Below are 24,663 nucleotides of genomic sequence, written 5' to 3' on the forward strand. Positions count from 1 at the left end.
AATATGTAAACGCACTAGTAACTTGGTGTTATAAAACGTATTGTTGTGTGTGATTCGGTGAGTGAGTACAAGCGAGCATTGAATTGAAGTTTATCCGTTCCTTTTACCGAAAGTGGGATAAAAGCGATATCTGTGGGCCCCTCTATGATTTAGTCATGACAAAGGAAAGTGCTCGGCCGAGCCAGAACTGATTTGATTTGTTCAATTAGTCAGTTGTCATAAATCAGAAATCGGGAAACGACACATAGACTGAGAGAATGATTTAAGTCCATGTCTCATGTCTATACGATATCTAGAATGGAGGAATATATGATCCCTTGTCTAAAGGACGAGTTTCTGATAAGATCAGAGTTGACAGCGACTTTTGAAAGCTACGATTGCTGATCAGGATCTGAAGTAATATGCAGAATAGTTATTAGACTTATCCAAGTGGGAGACTGTTGGATTAGTGTCTAAGCCCATAACTATTTTGGTATGTACTTGACCCGATGGTGCATGGTCCTTTTGGGTTGCCTTCACCAAAGCAACTTGATAGGATGAATTATGGAGAGAGAGGATTAATTATGATTTATTAATATATTATGAGAATGATATATTAAAGGAGAAATCATATTGTTTAATTAATATTAGTCAATAATTAATTAAGAATTAATTTTGTGGCTAAAAGAGATTAATTAAACTTAGGGGACTAGAACTATCAATTGTGTGATAGTTGAATATTGGGCTAATGGACTTCTTATTAGAGGGGTGGACGAATTCTATGGGGAAACCCATTAGAAATCGTCCAAGGCCTCTAAAGGAGGAGTCCATGGGTTGCTTAGGGCCTAAGCAGTCAAATTAGGGTTTTCTTGTTAGATAACCCTAATAACCTCACTATTTAAGCACCCCTAGGGCACCAAAAACGTGGCTATCTTATTCCTTAGGGTTTCTAGACGTTTTTGAGTGCCTCTCCTCTTCTCTTTCTTCATCCTCTTGCTCTTGGTGTTTGTGAGCCATTAGAGGAGTGACATTTGTGACTCTAAGCTTTTAGAAGCCTATTACTACAAGGAATAGATTGTTATTGCTACATAACAATCAGGGTAAGATCTAAACCCTATTCTTATGTTTATATTGATTATCACATGATAGATCTAGGGTTTATGGCTTTGGATGATTATTGCATGTTCATTAGACAAACTAGATCCAAAGCTTTAGGGTTTGCATGTACACCATAGGTTGTTGTAGTGCTCAAAACCCATCAGATATCATGTGGACAAATCACATGGAACATAATCATTCTCATTGTCTAAACATTTTGTTTCCCTATTTCTGATTTGTAATGACAAAGAACTACAATTTAACACATCAATTAAGTCCTGACCGGACCTGACACATAAGTCAACACCAAATCATTGAGGGGCCCAAGATATCGCTTTTCCTATTAGGCAAAAGGAACAGATAAACTTTGACCTATATGCTTGCACCATTTACTTATCAAATCATGCACAACAATACGTTTTATAACATCAAGTTACTGATGTGTTTACGCATTATCAATGCACAACCAACTCGTAAACAACAACTTATATATCTCCGTTCAAAGATTATACGCTATTATCGTCTCAGAATTACTCGTGATAAATTCCATGAAGTAATTCTATGAGTGTGGGTTAATCCAATACTTAAATCCCCATTTCAAAAGTATTCATGAATGTTGCAGCAAACCATTTCTATGTCTAAACCCCTAGACAATCTACAACCCAATTCATGACAGCCTTAATTCATTACTTACTTCCAAAGTATGATCGACTGTGGATATTTGAATAATCTAATTATTCGGGAAGAAAAACATGCAAAATGAAACACAATGATAAATAATTAACAAAAGATTGTAGACGATACTCATAAATAAATCTCCATTATTTAATCATCAAATGTCAGTTACGTTTATTTGTTACAAGTTTCTAAATATCTAACTAATCACTAAAACTAATATAATCATTCAGACCAATGCTCCTTGCATGCTGAATGTGCTTAACCCTACTCAGACCCTTTGTGAGGGGATCGACATGATTCTCTTCAGATGATACCCTCTTTACGATGAGGTGTCCTGCTACTATTCTATGTCTAATAAAGTGATATTTTCTGTTGATATGTCTAGATCTGCCATGATCTCTTGGTTCCTTTGTCAAGCCAAGCGCTCGTTCATTATCACATAAAATCTCCATCAGCTCCTTTATGGCTGGCACAACTCCAAGGTCTCCGATGAAGTTCTTCAACCATATAGCCTCATTTGATGCTTCACTTGCTGCAATGTACTCTGATTCACAGGTAGAATCAACCACCGTTTCCTGCTTCGAACTTTTCGAAGTTACCGATCCTCCATTAACGGTAAACACCCATCTAGATTGAGAACAGTAATTGTCTCTGTCTGTTTGAAAGTTGACGTCACTATACCCAGTAACTCTTAAGTCATTACTGCCACTAAGCACGAGGACCCAGTACTTAGTTCTTTGCAGATACTTAAGAATGTTCTTGACCGTTATCCAATGAGCTTTACTTGGATTTCCCTGATATCGGCTAACCATGCTCAAAGCAAAAGCCACGTTAGGGTGAGTACATGTCATAGCATACATGATCGATCCAACGACAGAAGCATATGGAACTCGACTCATTTCTGATATATATGCATCAGTACTCGGACTCTGAGTCTTACTCAGTTCGGTATTACTCTGGATAGGCAACTCTCCTTTCTTGGAATTTTCCATACTAAAACGCTTTAGCACCTTATCCAAATATGTAATTTGACTAAGTCCAATTAGTCTTCTACTCCTATTTCTTAATATCCTTATTCCCAGAATATAAGCAGCCTCTCCCAGATCCTTCATAGCGAAAAACTTTCCAAGCCAAGACTTATCTCTTGCAAAGTTGGAATGTTGTTTCCTATGAGTAGTATGTCATTAACATACAATACCAGGATGGTGACTATACTCCCAATAGCTTTCACATATACACAAGATTTATCCTCACTTCTAGAGAAGCAAACTCTTTAACTTTCTCGTCAAATCAAAGATTCCATCTACGAGAAGCTTGTTTCAATCCATAGACTGATTTCTCAAGCTTACACACTCTATTAGGGTATTTAACGTCGACAAAAGCCTCTGGCTGACTCATGTAAACATCCTCAACCAACTTTCCATTAAGGCAGTGGTTTTGACATCCATCTGCCATATTTCATAATCATGAAACGTTGCTACGGCTATAATAACCCTAATAGATTTAATCTTAGGTACTGGTGAGAATGTCTCATCATAGTCAACCCCTGGGGTTTGATTAAATCCCTTCGCAACCAGTCGAGCCTTGAAAGTGTGTACCTTTCCATCCATGTCGGTCTTCTTCTTGAAGATCTATTTGCACCCAACTGTCTTATGACTTGGTACATTGTCACCTAAATTCCAAACTTGATTGTCATACATGGACTTGATTTCGCTGTCCATTGCCTCTTTTCACTTGACAGACTCAGGGCCCGCCATTGCTTCCTTGTAATTAGCAAATTCATCCAAATTTACTAGTGTGCTATCACTTATAAGTGTATAACCTTCTGTAGTTATATGAAAACCATACAACACAGGCGGAACGCTAACTCTACTAGAACGCCTAAGAGGCAGTGAATCATCATCTGGTTCAACAGGAATTTGTTCCTCGAGTTAAGTGCTAGTGTTAGAGGTTCCTTCATCATTTGACTCTTGAATTTCTTCAAGATCAATTGTAGTCCCACTGTCCTCTTTTCATATGAGCTCTCTCTCGTGAAAGATTTCCCTTCGTACTACGAATACCACATTTTCACTAGGTCTATAAAACAGATATCTAAAGGACTTTTATGGGTAGCCGATGAAAATACATCTCTCACTTCGAGGTTCAAGCTTGTCATGAGTCTCTCGTCTAACAAAAGCTTCACAACCCCAAACCTTGATATGTGCCAACAAGGGAACCTTCTCTGTCCACATCTCATGAGGTGTTTTCGCAACCTTCTTTGTTGGGATAAGATTAAGAATGTGCGCGGCAATCTCTAAGGCATACCCCCAGAATGAGATTGGAAGTGAAGCTCGACTCATCATGGAACAAACCATGTCCAACAAGGTTCGATTATGCCTCTCAGCCACACCATTAAGTTGTGGTGTCCTAAGAGATGTTAATTGTGAAACAATTCCACATTCCTTGAGGTAGTCATGCAACACGATACTAAGCTACTCACCACCTCTATTAGATCTGAGCATCTTGATCTTCCTACCCAATTGATTATCGAATTCTTGTTTGAACTCTTTGAACTTTTCAAAGGTTTCTGACTTATGCTTGATTAAATAGATATATATCTGCAATAATCATTAGTAAAAGTCACATAGAATCGATTTGCATCCCTTATGGTGGATCTAAAGGGCCCACACACATCTGTGGGTATGAGATCCAACAATCCTTCACCTCTTTCACAAGAACCAGTGAAAGGTGATTTAGTCATCTTTCCAAGAAAACATGATTCGCATGTATCATCCGACCTTAAGTCAAATGATTCCAACACTCAATCCTTTTGGAGTTGGGCAATGCGTTTCTTGTTGTCATGTCCAAGACGACAATGCCACAAGCATGCTTTGTATAAACCATTAGACGAATCAATTTGCAAAACACTATTACCTAAATTGTCTACAACCATCACATTTTCGTACACGCCATCACAAGGTAATGCTTCAAAATAAAACACACCATTTTGAAAGCATAAATAGAACCATTCTCATTATCAAAAGAATATCTAAAACCTTGTCTATATAAACCATGAAATGAAATGATGTTTCTCTTCATTTCTGACGAACAACAACAAGTATTCAAATCTAAACATAACCCACTACTAAGCACTAAAGAATAAACACCAATCTTGGTAACCGGTGACGATCTCCTATTGCCCTTAATCAGGTTCATCTTCCCATGCTTCACATCTTCACTTTTTTTTAGTCCCTGCAAGTCAGAACAAATGTGAAAACCACATCCTGTATGAAGGACCCAAGAATTTAAATGTGATAAGTTTTTAGATAGGATAGTGTAAATATCTGTCTAGGTTGGCTTCACCTTGCCATCCTTTATGTATTGCAAGTACTTGGGCAGCTTCGTTTCCAATGCCCCTTATCATGGCAGTAAAAGCAACTAGCCTCCTTAGGATCAGAGGCAGGAGGAGCATCAGAACTGGATTTTCCTTTGGGTCCATTGCTTGAGGACCCCGCATGGGACTTTCCCTTCCAATTTGTTTTTGAGGGAGCTTACCTCATCTTCCCCTTTCCTTGACCTATGGCCAAGACAGGAGCAACAACAGTAGGAGTGGAGGCAACACATTTTCCCTTCATTCCCACTCTCAGCAGTTCTCAACAAGCTCTGAAGTTGATTCAATGTGGTTTCTTGGTTGTTCAAATGATAAGTCATGATGAACTGATCATAACAGCTAGGCAATGAGTACAAAACTATCTCAATATCCAATTCCTCTTCGAAGTTCACATTGAGCTTCAACAAACGATCCACATATCGTTACATACGTTGCAAGTGGCTCGAGACAGACTCTCCGTCCATCATCTTGCTTGTAATGAGGGACTTTACTACCTTGTATCTTTCTTGACGAGCTCGTTGATGGTACTTTTCCATCAAGTCCTTGTTCATCCCATACGACCAGTAGTCCTCATAGAACCTTTGCAGCTCAGGATTCATAGTAGCGACCATGATGCATGACACCTTGGTAGCATCATTGCAATGTATCCTATACTTAGCTATTAGTTCAGGAGTAGCTTTTGTTTCATCAATCTCGTTTATTTTTTTTCAAGCACATACTCCTTGTCCTCAAAGCGTAGAGCCATCTTGATGTTTCACATCCAATCATTATAATCGGTGACATCAAAGGTGCTTTTGAGCAGATGCTCAAGAGCGAGAAGTGGTTGGAGGAACCAGAAGCATTGTTGGAAGTTGACATCTGAAAAAAAGGACAAGTTTTGATTAGATAAGGAAATCCTTAATATAACACCAAAATGAAATATCAAGGCTAGGATCTAACTAAATAATTCACAATTCATAAAACGGATGTTGTTATCTCTTTGCAAATTATTTAAAGGTAGGTAAATGACGATTTACCAATTTCACCACGAAAAACGAAATTTGAACGAATTAGGTTTTAAATTAAATTCCTAGATCTTTTGAGATTCATTGAACTTTTCAATGACATGTTTAATCTCGATTATGCTCTTCCATTTGTGACTGGGATACCGAGGATCACAAACAATATGTGAATAACCATGCAAATTAGCTTGGTATTCTCGATGTCATTTATTACCTAATTAATATGCCGGTTAGCCACACACGCTTCATTAATCAATGATAATTTACGAGACACCCATTGCCACCATTTATTAGTCAATATTAGTGTGTCGGTTAACCACACACGCTCCACTAACGAATTTTATAAAGTGCAATGTGCAATTTCATGGATTAGCATCAAATTCACATTTTTCCTAAAGTACCCAAGATTGGGAATTTAATAAAAACATTTAGTTACTTTATTTACTCCATTATACTTATTAATGAGAATTAAGTGTCTTATCAAACCCGTTCGGCTAACGACCCTCCACCAATAAAGGGAGCGGTGGGTAAGAGTGAATACCCAATGGCGGTAATTTTCTAGCGGTTCGACTGACTTGTCTTATACATATAGTAAATATTAAACTTTTAATTTGACATATAGTATAAGGTGTATTTTAATCATTTCAAAATACTAGGTTTTTTAATCTTTTAATTTTTTTCGAAATTAAAAAACAATTTTAATTAAATTTAAAAGAAATTGATTTAATAATTATCTATTAATTAAACATTTTCATTAATTTATTAAACTATTTAAGGATTATCCAATTAAACTAATCAAATAATTTAACCTAATCCCTATCCCCTAAATCTCGAAAAATTGGGAGGGGTAACTATAAAATTCTGTAATTATCTAGTTAACGAATTTAGAAGATAATTACCAAAAACAACAACCCCACCCAATCCCCTAATTTTCGAAATTATCATGTCTTGGGGAGGAAGGCAAGGTTTCCAATCCTTGCCTTATTTTCGAAAAACCTTGGAGTTAGGAAACACTAGATTTCGAAATTTAGGAGGCCAAAGGAAAGGGTTAAAACCCTTAGGCAAATTTTCAAAATTAGGGTTAGGAAGCCCTAATTTGCGAAAACCCTAATCCTATTGGTTTAATTTCCATAAACCCTAATTGTCAAGTTCAACAAATTGATCCAAATTCAATAGAAAATAATCCTAGTCTCTGATACCACTGATGGGTTTTGAGCATAACAAACAATCCCTATGTGTGCATGCAACCCTAATATGTCGGATCTATGTTTTCTCTATTGGACGTGCTAGTATTGAACACAAAACAAGAAACCCTAGGAGACATCTAAAATTTTCAAAATTAACAAAATTAGGGTTAGAATACATACCTTGATTGTTATATTGTGATAACAATGAATTCCTTGAAGATCTTGGACTTGAGAGCAAGTGTCATAAGTGTAACACCTCTAATGGCTCACAAACACACTAAGCAAGAGGATGATATGAGAGAGGAGGAAGATGCTTCAAGATTTAGGCTCTTCTTAGGGTTAGAGTGCATGGCCGAAATCAAGAGGGGTTTTGGCCCTTTATAGAGTTGTTGGTAGCTTAGGGCCAAAGCTAGGGTTTTAAGGAGGAAACCCTAATTTCTTAGCTTAAGGCCTAAGCAGTCCATGAACCCTCATCCAATAGGCCTTGGACGAAAATTATAGGGCCTCCCTAGAAGTTTTCGTCCAACCCTCATTAGGGAGGTCCAAGAGCCCAATTTCACAACTATCAATAAATTGCTAAATAGCCCCTGCACTTTTAATTAATTCCTTTAATCCCAAAATTAATTCCAAATTAATTTCTGATTAAATATTAATTAAATAATATGATTTCTAATTAATTTATTATTTTCATAATACATTAATAAATCATTTTATATATTAATTTTTTTTATTCCAAATAATAAATTCTTCCTGTTTCTCAATAGGTCATCCTGTCTAGTTGCTAGTATGAAGGCGACCCAAAAGGACTGTGCTACCATCAACATGTCGTGGCCACCACAAAGTCTTAGGTTTAAGCCTTAAATGTCCATATTCATAAAGGTAATTATAATTGGAAATTGGGTGTTACATGAAGAGTATGAAATTGCTCACTTACATCTCACATGGGCATAAATACAAGCAGGTTTTGTGCTCAAAGAACAACAATATTTTAGAAAAGCTTTTCAAATACCTTATGAACTCGTCATTAATTATCACATTTTTTTTGAAGAAAATTTGACTTATTCTCAATGGATCACGTCTATAAGAATATGAAGATCCAACATTTGTTGATGAGTATCAAATATTTCCATATGAAGATCCATATTTGATTGTTTCAAAGAAGCATCTTAGAAAAAAAAGTCATTAATAGGAAAACATTTGCCTTCAATATAGCTTTCTAATTTTGTTGTGTTTTTATTTCTATTTGTTCCATCATCAATATCCATTATAGTTTCGGTATCTTCTAAAACTTGATCCATCACTGATGCTTTTGTTTTCAAGCAATGAATATAATAAAATAATTAGTATCATTGCATAAAGTCTTTTGAATAATATCGTCATGTATAAAAAAGTTGATGGTGTGACACATTTTGCTTATGCAATTTCAAGTAACTCTTAACAACCGGGTAATGTTCTACTCTACATTTATTATAACTTTATAAAATTGGACTTTGATCAAGACTATTAGTGTTATATAATAACTGAAGTAAGAAAGATGTTTCTTAATTCTATAAATAAATTAATGTAAATACATATTTTATGTAATTTCAAAATAACCAACTAGACCACCTAAAGGAAACTACTACAAACAAACTTATCTAGACACAAAACTTTGAACACAAGAGCATCAATTATAGAGAAAGTTGAACAATCAGATCATCAATCAGATCACAAATGACAAAATAAAACCAATACACACACACACACACACACACATATATATATATATATATATATATATATATATATATATATATATATATATATATATATATATATGTATATATATATATGCACATAACTGAAAGAAAAGCCATTCTAAAGACACCCACTAAACACAAATTTGAACTAGGAAAGATGAACATAAGTAGAAAAATCATGAACTCTCTTAGGCATTTCATCAATCACATATAAGGCATCATTAAATATAAGTTGATAACCCTTTTATCATTTACTATTACAGTAAATCTACTTACAAACATAAACAGTCCATATAAAAACAACATCATTACTTGAAAAACAAAAGAATATTTTTTGTTTGTGATTCATATAATGAATTTCTTCAAAGCATGTTTTGTATTTCCAATGTAAATGTAAATTTCAATCAAAATTTTCATAGATTCACAAAGTTTTTAAGTGTTAATCAACACCTTTAGCAGAAAAATAGAAGAAAAAAACACATTTTTGGTTCATGATTTGAGATTTTGGTTCATATGATCGAGTATTAAAAATTCAACATTGGTGAATAAAGAATCTTTGATCGATGAAGAAATCCATGAACAAAATTGAGTTATACTAACCTAGTTTAATAAGAAATCTCTGATCAATGAGGAAGGAAGCTCGTTCAATTGAAAAAATTGTTTCCTGTATGATTGATAATTCGCTTCAATTGTAAGCCATGGAGAAGTGTTTTATATAGATCTTTGTTCAGAGCAGCCCAAGAACGCCTTATGTTTTGGCCAAACCCATTCCCAATATTTTTTTGACTTAAATGCCTTTAATTAGTTTGACTGGACGAGAATTGTCCTCGCAGTCCTCACTGAAATCTAAGTCTTCACCGGATCTGGACCATATATATATATATATATATATATATATATATATATATATATATATATATATATATATATATATATATATATATATATATGGGAATATGACACATATAGCCAACGAATTTTTTAGGGTTGACCATGTTAGTCACTTAAGTTTTTTCGTGGCTTTATGAGGGAACCAAGTTGTGGGAAACCTGTCCTTTTAGTCCCCTTTACTTATTTTAGCCGGTTTAAGGGACACATACAAAACTTAGGGCCCACCCATCCATCTCTCTCTCTCTCTCAAAGTCAAACCTGCATTCTCATCATTAACACCACCACTACATCATCACCCCTGCCATAGACCCACCACAGGTGGCCTTGGTGGTCGGAACTCACAACAACAGCGGTGACAACAAGCTGTTCGGGTGGCGGAGCGACGGGAGGAGCTGGGTTTCGCAACTCCTGCTTGTCCTTATGCTGATGAAAACGAAAAGAGGAAAGGGGTGTTATCAGACGGTCGAAGCACAACAGAGCAGCGACTAAGGTTGGGGAGTTTCCTCGCCGGGGATGGGTAGCGGGTGGCGATCTCCGACAGTAGAACACGATAGAGAGGGATGAGTTAATGGTAATAGTAGTCGATTGACTCAGTGAGGTGAAATGGGTTTGCTGTGATCGACAAAAGATAAATAGAAAGGAAGAAAAATGAATGGTGATGGTGGTCGTTCATGGTGGCTCACAGTCGGTGGTTCAACACCCTCGGTGGTGTGTTTCTCCGACAGTAGGTTACGAGTTGGTCAAGTATCAGCAACACATGTGAGTGTGTTTGGCTAGCTCCGATCAGTAGCAGGAGTGAGGAGACACGGTGGTAATGGTGGTTAGGAGGTGGTGATGTGTGGTGGTTAAGGGTGGAGAAGGTGGGAGTATGTGAGCTGATGACTTTTTGGAAGTTAAGTCTTTTGTTTATAATCCCCAAAGACGATGAAGGTGGTGATGGACATGGTGACAGGAAGAAATAAATGTTTCATGTTTTTGTGTAATGCCACCATTGATCAGGAAAGAAAGAAGAGTTATCACCTTTCCGCATTTAGTGTGTTCACTTTCAAGGGGGGGGGGGGAGAGAGAGAGAGAGAGAGAGAGAGAGAGAGAGAGAGAGACAGAGAGATGTGGGTCCGCAAAAATTCAAAGTCAATATAGGAAAATTGGTCAACAAATGTCAATGGTAACCGGGTGACCCCTTCACTTTGGCCAAAAGGATGTAATCGACCCGACAAAAACGACTTCGTTCCCTCATAAGGCCACAAAAATTGTTTAGGGACTAAAAGGATAAACCGTAGAAAGTTCGTAGGGCAATTGTGTCATTTTCCATATATATATATATATATATATATATATATATATATATATATATATATATATATATATATATATATATATATATATATATATTGGATAAGATATGTATTAATTTTGAATTGCTTGTTGTCATAAAATTCTTTTGCTTATGGTATTTTTGGAAATTTGGTCGCAAAGAAATGTTTAGTTACGTTACTCTAGTTAAAAAAAAAAAAAGAGTACATGTTGCATTGCGTTCTCTTCAATTGATGGAGAACCACAACAAGCATACCATATGTCGCTAGCTTCTATTTTTTTTTTTTTTAATTTATATTGCTATATATTAAAATCACAATTAATATTTATTTGGTTATGATATATAAATAGGCATTAATAACCATATACAAGATAAAAATGCTAAAACATCCTGAGGCAAAGAAAATCGAACCAAAAAAAGAGAGGGTGGAACCCGTTTTTATTCTCCTCTACTAGTGTCAACTTTATAGAAAAAATTAATAGACCTATTTTGTTTTATTTAAATTTATACAAATAGAAATAGCAATATGGGATTGTATTCAAAGGGTCGAGTAAACCCAAATTTTGGTTTAGGACTTCTCTAATGAAGCCAAATGCACATGGTTAAATGACCCATAATTATATGGATTTGGGTTTGGGTTAATTAACTTCATTTAAATTGAGATTTGAGAAATAATTATGTTGTATCACGGCATTAAGACAATTTTTACCTAACAAATTCTTTTTAGGGGAAATATCAAATTAATAATTTATAAAATTAATTGTTTCATATTATAGTATAAAATATAAATTAGTAATTTGTCCATCGCGCGTTGTCACGACGCTTATCAGTTTTGTAAGTTGAATTTTGACGATTGCTTTGATAAAAGTTAAGTACCGTTTGCATTTATTGGTAGACAAATATACCACATATGTACCATTGACTCACTACATAATTGTAAAAAAAAAATATGATATAAAACAACTAAATAACCAAATATCTAACATATATCAACTATACTTCCACGATACAAAGATACATTATATGTATGCAAATGCAATGCATATGATTCTGGATACAACTTAACCAAAGATCTCCATACCATCTTATCTAGATTCCAACATAATTCATACTATACGGTGTCTGGTGTCTGATACCATTAAAAAAGAATGATTCTCAAATCGATATACCATACTGTTGGATTAAGGCGTCAAAGATTATAACTAAATTGATATATGCTTGAATTGAAAGCAAAGTTCTTTTTGAGTTGTCTCATAACTTGTAATTGAATATAATGACATTTGGAAAGAGATGTTGATTTATTATGTTATTATGTGATTAATAAATTATAATAAATGATTTGTTAATATATTATATGATTAACATATTAATTGAAAATATTAATAAATAATTGAGAATTAATCAGAAATTAACTGGAATTAATTTTAGGATCAATTGGATTAATTAAAAGTGTAAGAACTAAGCTGCAATTGTTCAATAATTGAACAAGAGGGAATTCGAGAACCTTCCAATAGAGTTGACGGTTTGGAGGAATTAATTTTGGGATTAATGTGATTAATTAAAATTGTAAATACTAAGCTGCAATTGTTCAATAGTTGAGTAAGAGAGAATTCCTTAAGGTTTCTAGTTTTCTTAATTGTTATTTTAAAAGACTTTCAATTTAAATAATTAAAACTTGGTAACCCTTAATCCTAATTTCAAAAATATGAAGGATATGGATTAAATTTGAATTAATTAACTAATAGTATAATTGAAGATAGTTGTTTAATTCCCAAATGATTTAATTAATTTAATTAATTATTTAATTAAAAGATAAAGATAAACTATAATTAGTTTAAAATTAATTAATTAAATGTTTAATTCAGATCATTAGTATTTAAACCTTGTATTTTGGAAAAGTTTAAAATACACCTTATATATATATATATATATATATATATATATAATATTAATTACTATATGCATAAGATAAACTCAGTCGAATCGCTAATAAGCCTCATTCACAAAGTCATTCTATAAAGAGGGTATAAGGAAACAACCTATAAATGATCGTTGAATGAATGTCATTTTCACCCACCACTCTCATGTATGGTGGAGGGTCGTCAGCTGAATGAGTTCAATAGGACATAATCAGATTAATAGTATAATCTATAAAGTACTAGAACCTTCTTTTAAAATCAAACTCTGGTTACTTTAAAAAATGTGAAATATATGTTATGATAAGTTTCGAGCATCGTTAGATCAAATATAGGGCAACATAAACGATAAACAATTCTGATCTAAACTCGATATCTAAAGAATCTAAACTCTCTAGTTTATGCAACTTAGTAGAACTCTAAAGAAAAAATACCTTTGATTTCTTAGTTGGTTTCTTCATTTTTCGAGCTACTGGATCGAACGAAAGAACCCAAACGAGAGTTCCTATTCTGTGATCGCACCCAAGACGCAAACAAGAACCAGATCCAAGCAATCCTCGAACATCAAACTCAAACAAAATGATAACCACGATTTTGTTCTTCGGCCACGACGTGACAATCAGATGGTCACGATGTGAAGAAGATGATTCAGGATTCTTTTAGGGTTTGAGTATTCTGAAGTTTTGTAGCTTAAAGGTGTATATCTCATCTGTCAAACCGGAATTAGAGTCCTATATATATATATATATATATATATATATATATATATATATATATATATATATATATATATATATATATATATATGTGTGTGTGTGTGATTTGAAACCCTAGAGATAAATACCAAATATAACTATAATTATCTAAGGTATTCAAATCATTCTGGAATATTCCATATCCTATTTATTTACTATTAATTAATTAACAAAACAAGTCCCTTAAATAAATATCTTAACAAATCTTCTTCCTTTTGTTCTTGCGTGTAACCCAAAAGGACACTTTTATTTATAGTAATATTACCATGTTTTGATATGGCTATGGGCACTAGTCTCCAACAGCTCCCACTTGTACTTAGACATCAACAAATAATAGGCCTAATACATATTAAGAACAATAGTTGTGGTAGTTTAATATAACTACTGTACTTATTGGAACTTTGATATAAAGAAACCTAAGACTAATTACTTCAAATTCCTTTGATCTTCATGATATCTTATTATGAACTAGATACATGGATCAATGGTCAATCTCATGGTTCATGTACTCATCAGCATTGGTCGCACGACTTAGCTATATTCATCCCTATGAATAATCTACCAATACTATGACAAACTTAATTCATTATCATCCTCCAAAGATAGGATTGATTGTGGAAGGTTTGAATAATATATTACTTTATAATGAGTTCTAAACATGCAAAAATAAGAACAAGGATAATATGAAAAGTAAAAGTAACTTATTATTAATTACCAAATCAAAAACATCCAATAAATCCAAAAGAATATCAAACTACAAATTGGGTTATCAAACCAACTCACTAGAAAATCTAATGCCAATAAACATAGTATGAGCATCATACTTAATGTATGACAGTGGTTTGGTGTGCGGATCAGTTGGATTGTCTTTAAATGGAACCCAACTCACAAAAAGTTTTCTTATAAGATGGAAATTTCTTTAGTTAAGTAAACTACACCCTCATTATCATAAAAGACCTCAATCGGTTCAACTATGCAAGGAACAACATCTAAATCGTTGATGAATTTCTTTAGCCACACTAGTTATTTAGCCGCTTCATTTGCTGGAATGTACTCTAATTCTGTAGTTGAATCAACTTTTGTTTCTTGCTTGGAACTTGTCCAAGTTACTGCTCCTCCATTTAATGTGAACACAAAACAATATTGAGATCTTGAATTATCTCTGTCAGTTTGGAAACTTGCATCGACATATCCTTTGACTGTTAGCTCATCTTTACCACCATAAACCAAGAACATATTTTTAGTTCTCCTAAGATACTTCAGAATGTTTTTGACAGTAGTCCAATGACTTTTCACCAGGATTGGCCTGATAACGACTCATCATACCAACAATATATGAGATGTCTGACCTTATGCATATCATGTCATACATGATTGATCCTATAGCAGAAGCATATGGACTTCAATCATTCTATCAAGCTCTTCACTAGTACCAGGACATTGGTTTTTGCTCAAAACTGTTCCACGTTGCTTAGGTACAAATCCCTTCTTAGATTCTTCCATATTGAATTTCTTCAAGATTTTATCTAAGTATGTTTTATGGAAAATACATATAAGACGTCTAGATCTATCCCTATAGATCTTGATACCAAGTATGTAGGCAGCTTCACCCAAGTCTTTCATAGCGAAACTATTCTCAAGCCAAGCTTTTACGCTATTAAGTGTAAGGATGTCATTTCCTATGAGTAGAATAACTACTAAAAAAACACCCTTCAATGACACGCATTGCATGTCATAAAAGCCACAGATGACACGCAAACACGTGTCACGGAAGGCCCTATCATAAAGGAAGACGACACTCATTTGCGTGTCGTAACCTTACGACGCGTATTTACGACGCGCTCTTACGACATGCAGTGTGTGTCAAGGAAGGCCCTGTCATAAAGAAGATGACAACTATCTGCGTGTCGTAACCTTACGATGCGCGTTTACGACTCACATTGCGTATCATTAAAGCCCCCGTCATAAAGAAAGATGACACACATTTTTGCGTGTCATAATTTTAAACATCTTAAAAAATATATATATTTTTTGATAGATTTACTAATTTTCAAATTAAGTAACACATTTAAAGTCTCATAATAAAAAATAAAATACTTATATAACAAAACAATCCATTTCATAAAATAAATATACTAATATTCAAAATATATCACATTTAATTGTTATTTTATTAACATTAGTCAAACTAGAAAAATAAATCTTCTAATCCAAATAACAACAACCATAAAACACAAACTATTTTGGAAATATGGATCTTTGTTACTTGTGCACAATGTAATAGCACCTCTTTTTATTAACTACCATAGTCTTGATTTGGCTTCTTCCACTGTTTTAATCCCCTGTCATTCTTCAAATACCAACCTCTGTATGTTAAACTGCATTGACACAAAGACAAAGGTAAAATGATAATTATAAGGAATACTACATTCACCAAAAAAATACCAAACTAAAAAAAGGATAATATAAATCTGCTTTTAACATGAGGTTTATAGGGAATTGTTATAACCTTTTAATGCATATACAAGCTACATATAAGAACTTAGGGTTTGTATGGAAAGTATGACTCATGTAAACAAAGATAAGCAAACTTACCCTAATACAAAAGCAAGTGTGGTCAGTGAAATTATATACCACTCCCATGGTGCATCCCATCATTGTAGGATTGGCCACTCCAATCCACTTCCCTAGAGAACATTCCACCATTGATAAGAATCAAAACTTGCAAATTTACAAACTTGAATCAGATTAACAAAAAACAACCAGAAAAGGTAAGATGAAAAACAAAATCAAAGATCTATTTTTGCATTACCTTAGATGAGGATTGAAGATACATATATCTGTTGTTTTAATACTCAGACCAAAATCATCCCAAATCAAGATCGTTGTGTCTGAATTTTTCTGTAAATATGAAGTTCTAGAAGGTTTCAAACATTTTCAATAACCCCACTTGAAAGAGTACGAAATGTTTGTTTTGCAGCCATGCGATGTGCTTCTAGAAGTTCAGGATCACTAAGAAGCTTGTCTAGAATTTTTTTCTAACTCTGTACCTCCACCTACCTGTAGGGGCAATTATGTCATATTACCAAAAATTAATAAAGAGTTTTACAAGGCCCAAATATTCACTTGTTTCAAAAAATTCAACCTGCATTACCGATAAAGGATTCAACCTCTGCATTGCCATGATCATATGTGAGAAATGACCCAAATGTTGACCTAACATTACCAAATCAACAAAATGTCAAAAAGTTCATAAAAAATAAAAATAATTAAAATTTACTCACCAGTCCAAACAACACAACCTACAACAGTAGCCTTGGAAATATTATGGCCAGTTAAACCAGGCAAGAAAGAATCTCCGACTACAGCTTTAGGGGTAAATCTATAAAATTCCCTCAATTCTCCTACATTAAAGAAAACATTTTTATTCTCTGAGAATTCAACTGAAATACCAAAATCACACATATTTATTTTAAAAAGACAAAAAACCTAATGTATCCACCACGTATACACTTGTTTCATATGTAAGTGAATCACCACGTGACCTCATACACATCTATCGGTAATTTTTTCCTGTAGGTCTTCTATATTTCTCATGTTTTGACTTACATTGATTTCAGTTCCTGAAAAGGCAACATCATATATTAGTGCATAACTATCATAAAAAAAATATAGACTTTATGGGACCTGAGACATACCAAGTTTTAGGTCACCAGAGAGAAGTTAATGATAAAAGGTGGAGCTTGTAGCAGTTGAAAACTAATTGCCTGAATATTGCTCTTGAATAGAAAAAAAGTATAAAGATTTTATAACAGAGATGTGAATTCAAGAATGAAGTAAATGAGATCATACCAATGGAACTATGAGTGAAAATTTAGATTGCATCAATGAAGTAAGCAGACGAATTACTGGTGTTGACCAGTTGCTAAAGGATTTTGTTGACATTCGAGCATTTAATAAGGTTAGCATAACTTGCTCAAGGAGATGAAAGCAAATAGGTTAAGTTGAATTCATAGATTTGAAAAACAAAAGTGGATGAAAAGGTAAAGGTAAATTATATTTATACTAACACCATTTGCTGAGGCAGTAAGAACAAGATTTGGCCATAGTTCACTTTCTACTAGCACAAGTTCATATGGCTTCTAATATTCAAGAAAAACATTCACAGCACCGGGTGTGTCAACTGGAGCAAACTGAATAAGGGTTCAATAATCATGAATCGAACTGAATTCATACAGAAAGTAGCAAATGTAACCTGTATCATGAGATATAAACATATATATACCTGATATATGACATCACAATGAAGGAAAGTCTTTAGTACTTCACCGTAACAACGATAGAACGGAATCAAAAGATTTTTATATAGAATGAGTATTAGGATGTTGCTTGAGGGGATGTTGCTGAAGTAATATGTTCCTAAACTTGATGATCACATGAACACAACCTTAAAAAGGTGTGACAGTAAGCTACAAGTGACATTGATCTCCTACGTAGTCTAACATTAGCAGATCAGCTACAAGTGTAACTGATCCCTTGGAGATCAAGGTCACCTGATGCTATTAAATCAATCAACAGCCTCACCAGTGCACAATTGCTGAAAAAAGGAACCTCTGGTTTGCTACTATATTCTACCTGATATTTAGCCAGATCAGCTACAAGTGGCACTGATCTCCTTCGTAGTCTAACATCAGCATTGGTGTTGCTCAAAATTCCCTAGAAAACAAGTTTTAAATTAGAAAAGACTTTGATTTGTCAACTTCCACATGCATTACCTGTAGCATTAGGTTTCCGCCTTCGGAATAGAACAATTTGAGGCTATTTAGGTTGTTTCTAATAATCACTGAAACAACATACAAAGCTTTTATGGCTTCTTCCTCGAACACACTAGATTTCACCATTGTCATTAGATTTCGTAATGCTTCAAGTTCAAGGACCTAAATTTCACACATATACAGTGATTTACAATCCATGTTGAACTCCTCTGACTTTGAAGCTAACAAACAAATGTATTTTAACTTACCTGCTTCTGAACTACATGATTGTTTTAACTGGCTTTACCAACAAACCATGCACATACCACCCTTATTCCAGGATCTGAGTTACTAAGTTCCCGCATAAATGAAGCAAGACCTCTGAGTTTGTGCAAATCTAAATGTAAATAAAAGCTCACAAATTATAAAATGGTTTGCACTTGCAAACTTTTTGGTATGTAGCATCATGATTAGCAAGAAAACTTTATTATGAAGTAGAGAACTTAAAATGAGGTATCAGATACAATGGATAACCAAACGTTTCTCAGTGAGTTGAAAAACAATTTCTTAGTTACAGCAAGATTAATAAGTTGAAAACCTTTGCCAAGTTACAATAAGATTATATTTATGTATCTAGAATCATAAACTCAATAAATTCTAAAGTAAAACCTAGACTAAGAAAGCACATACCTTTAACATTATCAATTGCTTCAACAAGTATCAAAAGTTCCTATAATGCACGAAGATGGTCTTCCAAACACATAGATGATTTATTTAAGTCATCAATAGCAATTCACATTGCTGAGGCAGTAAGAACAAGATTTGGCCATAGTTCACTTTCTACTAGCACAAGTGCATATGGGTTCTAATATTAAAGAAAAGCATTCACAGCAGCATGTTTATTAACTAGAGAAATAGAAGAAGTAAGACATATGGCTTGTAAATTTGAGCAATAGAAGAAGTAAGCCTAAAGTCGTCGGACCTGATGTTGTCGAAAAAGGGAAGCGAGGTATCGTGATTTGGGTTTGTAGAGAGAAGGGAAGAAGAGAATGAAGGGAGATCTTCAAGCGGGGTATTTAAAAATTTTAGAATTTTAAGAGGATTTCATTTCCCCCTTTTGAGATCGCGCGTTTTGAGTAAAAAATTATAAAGCGACATTCACAGAGGACACACATTTAAAATAAGCGCCCTCCATGTTTGTAATTTTTTTTGTGGGACAATAATTTTAGGGCAAGCATAAATGTGTGTCCTCTATCTTTAAATTTTTTGAAGGTTGGCATTATTTTTAGGACACACAAAAATTGTGTATCATAAATCAGTGCGTGTCATTGTTCGCCTGTCATTAAAAGGTATTTTTTTTGTAGTGAATGTCATCGACATACAAGAAAAGAAAGACAACTACCCTCCCACTAGATCTAACATACATACAATGTTCGTCTTTATTTTCTGAGAAACCAAACTCCTTTACTTTCTCATAGAAACAGATGTTCCACCTACGAGGTGCTTGTTTGAGTCCATAAATAGACTTTTCAAGCTTACATACCGTATTAAGAGACTTGGACTATACAAAACCTTCTGGATTAGCCATGTAAGCATCCCCAGTCAGTTTCTCATTAAGGAAAGTAGTTTTTACATCCATTTGCCATATTTCATAATCATGAAATGCAGTTATGGCAAGCAGTATCCTAATAGAATTAATCATAGCTATTGGTGAGAAGGTTTCCTCATAATCAATTCCTTGAGTCTTTGTGTAACTTTTCACAACCTGTCGAGCTTTATAAATCTGTACATTTCCATCCATGCCAGTCTTTTTCTTAAAGACCCATCTACATCCAAAGTTTTATGTCCAAGTGTAAGATCAACCAAGTTCCATACTTGGTTATCATACATGGACTGAATCTCGTTGTCCATCACCTCTTTCCATTTAGCAGCCTTTACGCTCGCCATGGCTTCGTGATAACTGTGTGGCTCATTATCGCCTGGCAGGTTGTTATCCTCTGGACTATTATGAAATCCATAGAACTCAGGTTGATGACGTTCTCTATCAGATCTACGAGGTAGTGGTGGAATTAAATTATGTAACATCTTGTTGTGAGGTGCTTTCACTTTTGACCCTTGTATCGAGATTTATTACATTTTAGTCCTTATAATGTAAGATTTGTGGCTGAGAGGGGCTAATATTACCATTTTTGGAATTATGGGGCGGAGCCACGTACGTTGGGCGTACGTTTCCGTATGCAACGAGTATGGGGTGAAGTCCCAAACCCTAATATTTAGGGTTTAGATCCTATTTATTCATCATTAACTCTCAAACATGGTTCCTTTCATCAGCCTCCATCCTCTCAAAATGTTTTTGCAAACCCTAATCTACCTTGCGAGAATTTTTAAGCTTAAGTGTGTATGTTTTGTGCCTTTGAAGAAGAAGGAAGAAAGTAGAGACCATCTTGGAGGAGTGAAGCACTTTAGATACAAAATCACACTATCATTTGGCATCACTTGGAGGTATAAAGTTCTGAACTTGGTGAAGTTATACTTAGATCTTGTTTTGGGCTTGATTTTATGTTCTTTTGGTCCCCTACGCTTGGTATTATGAGTAGGGGTTACTCTATTCCATTTGAGTTGTCCTTTCGAAGATTTTGGAGCCTCTTGAGTCAAAAAAACGTAATCTTGGATACTAGTTTCTTCCCATGCATGGTCTTAATGGATTAAGAGGTTAGGATCTTTGGTGATGGGCACTTAATGGCCATGCAAGACCATAAAGTTGGAAACTTTATGGTCAAAGACATCATTTTGGACTTGGATATGGATAATGGAGTTAAGGGCTTAAGGATTAAGCTCTTATTGAGTTGGGTTGGCTGTCAGCTGTGTACACTGGCGTATAAGGTGTACGTTGCACGTACATGGTCAATAGGTCCGTGCCTGGCCAATCTTCGTGTACGCTGGGCGTAAAGATGAATACGCTCGGCGTACTCAGCTGGGTTGACTCGGTTGACTTTTTGAGAATTTTAACTTTTACCTGATTTTGACCAAGTTTACCTAGGGGTATTTTGGGTACTTTAGATTGTGTTTGAGAATTTGTCATTTGGATGAATATGTGATGCTTAGAGTTGAGATTACGAGTCGGGACCTCATCAGGTATTGCTCAGACTGTGAGGTGAGTTCACCTCACTATACTTATGGGTCAAAGGCACCAAGGCCGGCCCATTGGATTAATACTTTGTTATATATTGATTTATGATATGTTGAGTATGGGATATATCTGTAAGATTATATGATAGTTGTTGATATGCGTAGACCGGTAGATCTATAGGACTATCTGTGATTCTGGTTGCATGCTTATCTGACTGTTGATTATACTTGTTATCTGTTATATGTCAACATATTGTGTTGGGTTGAGACTATACTGCTATGTAGGTGAGTTAAAAGACCGGGGGTATTCCAGTCCGATGAATGAGTGGACCCGAGGGTATTCCAGTCCGATAACCGCGTGGACCCGAGGGTATTCTAGTTTAATAACTGAGTGGGCCCATTGTATATTGGTATTCCAGTCTGATGACTGAGTGGACCTGTTGTATGTTGGCATTCCATTCCGATGAATGATTGGGCCAGGGGTAATCCAACCCGATGGCTGTGGACCCGTGGGTATTCCCGTCTGATGACTGATTGGACCCAGCATGCTTGTTCGTTTATGATATGTGTTTTGTGTGGTGGTACTTTGGTGGAAACTCACTAAGTGTTGGCTTACAGTTTTTGGTTATGGTTTTATGTACTTCCGAGGATCTTGAGATGGCGAAGGCGTGACCGTACACATCCTGATTTTTTGTTATTGATCTTGAGAAACTCTGTTTTGAACAATGTTTTGAATGTAATGGTTTTGTAAACACTTCTATTAGTAAATGGGTTCATTTGAAAAGTTTGAATTGGTTGTGATTTTTGAGATGTCATAAGTTGGTATTAGAGCCTTGGTTTGAGCGAATTGGAGGAACACCCGAGTGAATCCAGTCTCAAACTAAGGAAATGCAAAGGTTTTAAAAATGATTTTCAAAAAGTGTTTTCAAAAATAATCAAGAAAGGATGTGATGTGTACGATCAGCCGGAGCCAGTAAGTAGACCCCAAATTACCACACTATTATTTGATGTTATGATATGTTAGAACAACATTCTAGTGATAGGCTAGGGATCTTCAGGAATTGCATGATAGAATTTACTGATTATATGATGCCTGATAGCCTAGGTTTTCTTCCTTATATGAAATTGGCATCATTATTGTAGTTGCTTAGTGTATGCATCGAAATTGTACATAACTAAGATTTTATAGCCTGACAATGTTTGATTTTATCCCTATTTACTGTTCCTTATTTGGTTGTGGGCTTAGGGTAGAATCAAGTATTCGAATGTCTATAGGATCCAGTGTTATGTATGATTAGCATACACGAGTGCTGAAGGGTTGGTGGAATTTAATGGATGAGTTATGTGGGGTTAGCCAACCAGTTGAGGGATGTCTACCCTTTCTCTAGGAAGTGAGAATATGGTCTATGCGTATTATAGTAAGTGATGTTAGGTTTGTTGTGATGATCTGCCAAGACAAATACGGGTAGATATGGAAGGTAGTATGGGCCTATAATACTGGAAGCACAGGATTCGTACGCGTAACAGGGAAGTCACAACCCCTAGGGTTTTGTTTGGGAAGGGTTCCTATGGTATGATATGCGTTTTATCTGATATCTCCCTGGTTTATTTTCAGTATGGTGGTTACGAGGCGATTTGAGTCAGGATCCGGATCAGGAGTCCAGGATGGGCTAGGATCGACAGAGGACCGTGTTAGGGAGATCCTTCATGAGGAGGTTGTTTCTATTTTCCGAGAGAAGATAACAGAGCTATTTGGGTCTATCAAGACCGCTATGATGGAGTTCTTTCATGACCGATACGCTGCACTTTCTGAGACTACCGCTGCTGCAGTTACCGCAGTTGTTGCTGTGGCAGGGGTTAGCGCTGGGAAAGCTTTCCAGTACCAGGACTTCGATAATACGAAGCCCCCGATGTTTAACCAGGTTAAAGATCCGATCATTGCTATGTGGTGGCTGTCAGACGTTGAGGGATGTTTCTTTACTTACTCTTGCCCAGCTTACCAGAAGGTCAAGTGCGCTCTAAACCTTCTTCGGTCTAGAGCAAAGGATTGTTGGAGGTTAGTTACTAGTTCATACACTCCAGAGCAGCAAGTTGCAGTATCATGGGAGCAGGTCTCTGAGATGTTCCGCTCGAGATATGTTCCATTGGTGGACCGGGAGAAGCTGGCCCAGGAGTATTTGGATCTGAGGCAGGGGATCGAGTTGGTTATGGAGATCACCAAGATGTTCAGAGAGAGAGCTATTTTTTTCCCTGAGTTTGATGCTTCTGAATAAGCTCAGATGACCCGGTACTTGAGCATGCTTAAGACGGACATCCGACAATTTATGTCTACGCAAAGCTATGGTTCACTGGTGGATTTGCAAGAGGCTGCTAGGCGGTGGGAGATCGAGATGGAGCTCCAGACAAGGGAGCAGAGGTAGGCCTCGACACAATCGTAGCCTGAGGCGAAGCGGTTCAAGGCCGCTGATGTGAGATCTGGGAGTCAGAGGGGACACACTTATGGGAAGGATGGTAATGTTCGTGATGGTGCTTGCCGATCTTCTTCTGGATGCCACAAATATGGCAGGCAAGGCCACATTACGAGGGACTTCCGTCAGCAGGCCCTAGTACCCAGCACCAAAACTTGTTATCGCTATGATCAGGTGGGCTGTATGAAGGCCAGTTGTCCCTTGCTTGCTTCTAGACTGGCATAGGCTCCATCACCGGCTACTCTTAGGATCATAAATGGGAGTCAGGGTAGGGAGGACCCCCCGAGGGCTCGACGTCGTGCTTTTCATCTCACGGCGGAGGAGGCGAGGGCGGTGCCAGACGTTGTGACGGGTATGATTCTATTTTATGCTATGTTGATATT

The 24,663-nt window shown here is 35.6% G+C and overlaps 1 pseudogene; it reads right to left on the reverse strand.

Annotated features, from left to right (window-relative positions):
* The window catches only part of LOC145163904 (uncharacterized), a 34,753-nt pseudogene extending 14,431 nt beyond the window's left edge, over positions 1-20,322 (reverse strand).
* Positions 20,323-24,663: the final 4,341 nt, after the last annotated feature.

The sequence above is a fragment of the Lactuca virosa genome, chromosome 3 (genome assembly GCF_052849685.1).
Source record: "Lactuca virosa cultivar CGN04683 chromosome 3, Lactuca_virosa_CGN04683_v6, whole genome shotgun sequence".
Classification (NCBI taxonomy): Eukaryota; Viridiplantae; Streptophyta; class Magnoliopsida; order Asterales; family Asteraceae; genus Lactuca; species Lactuca virosa.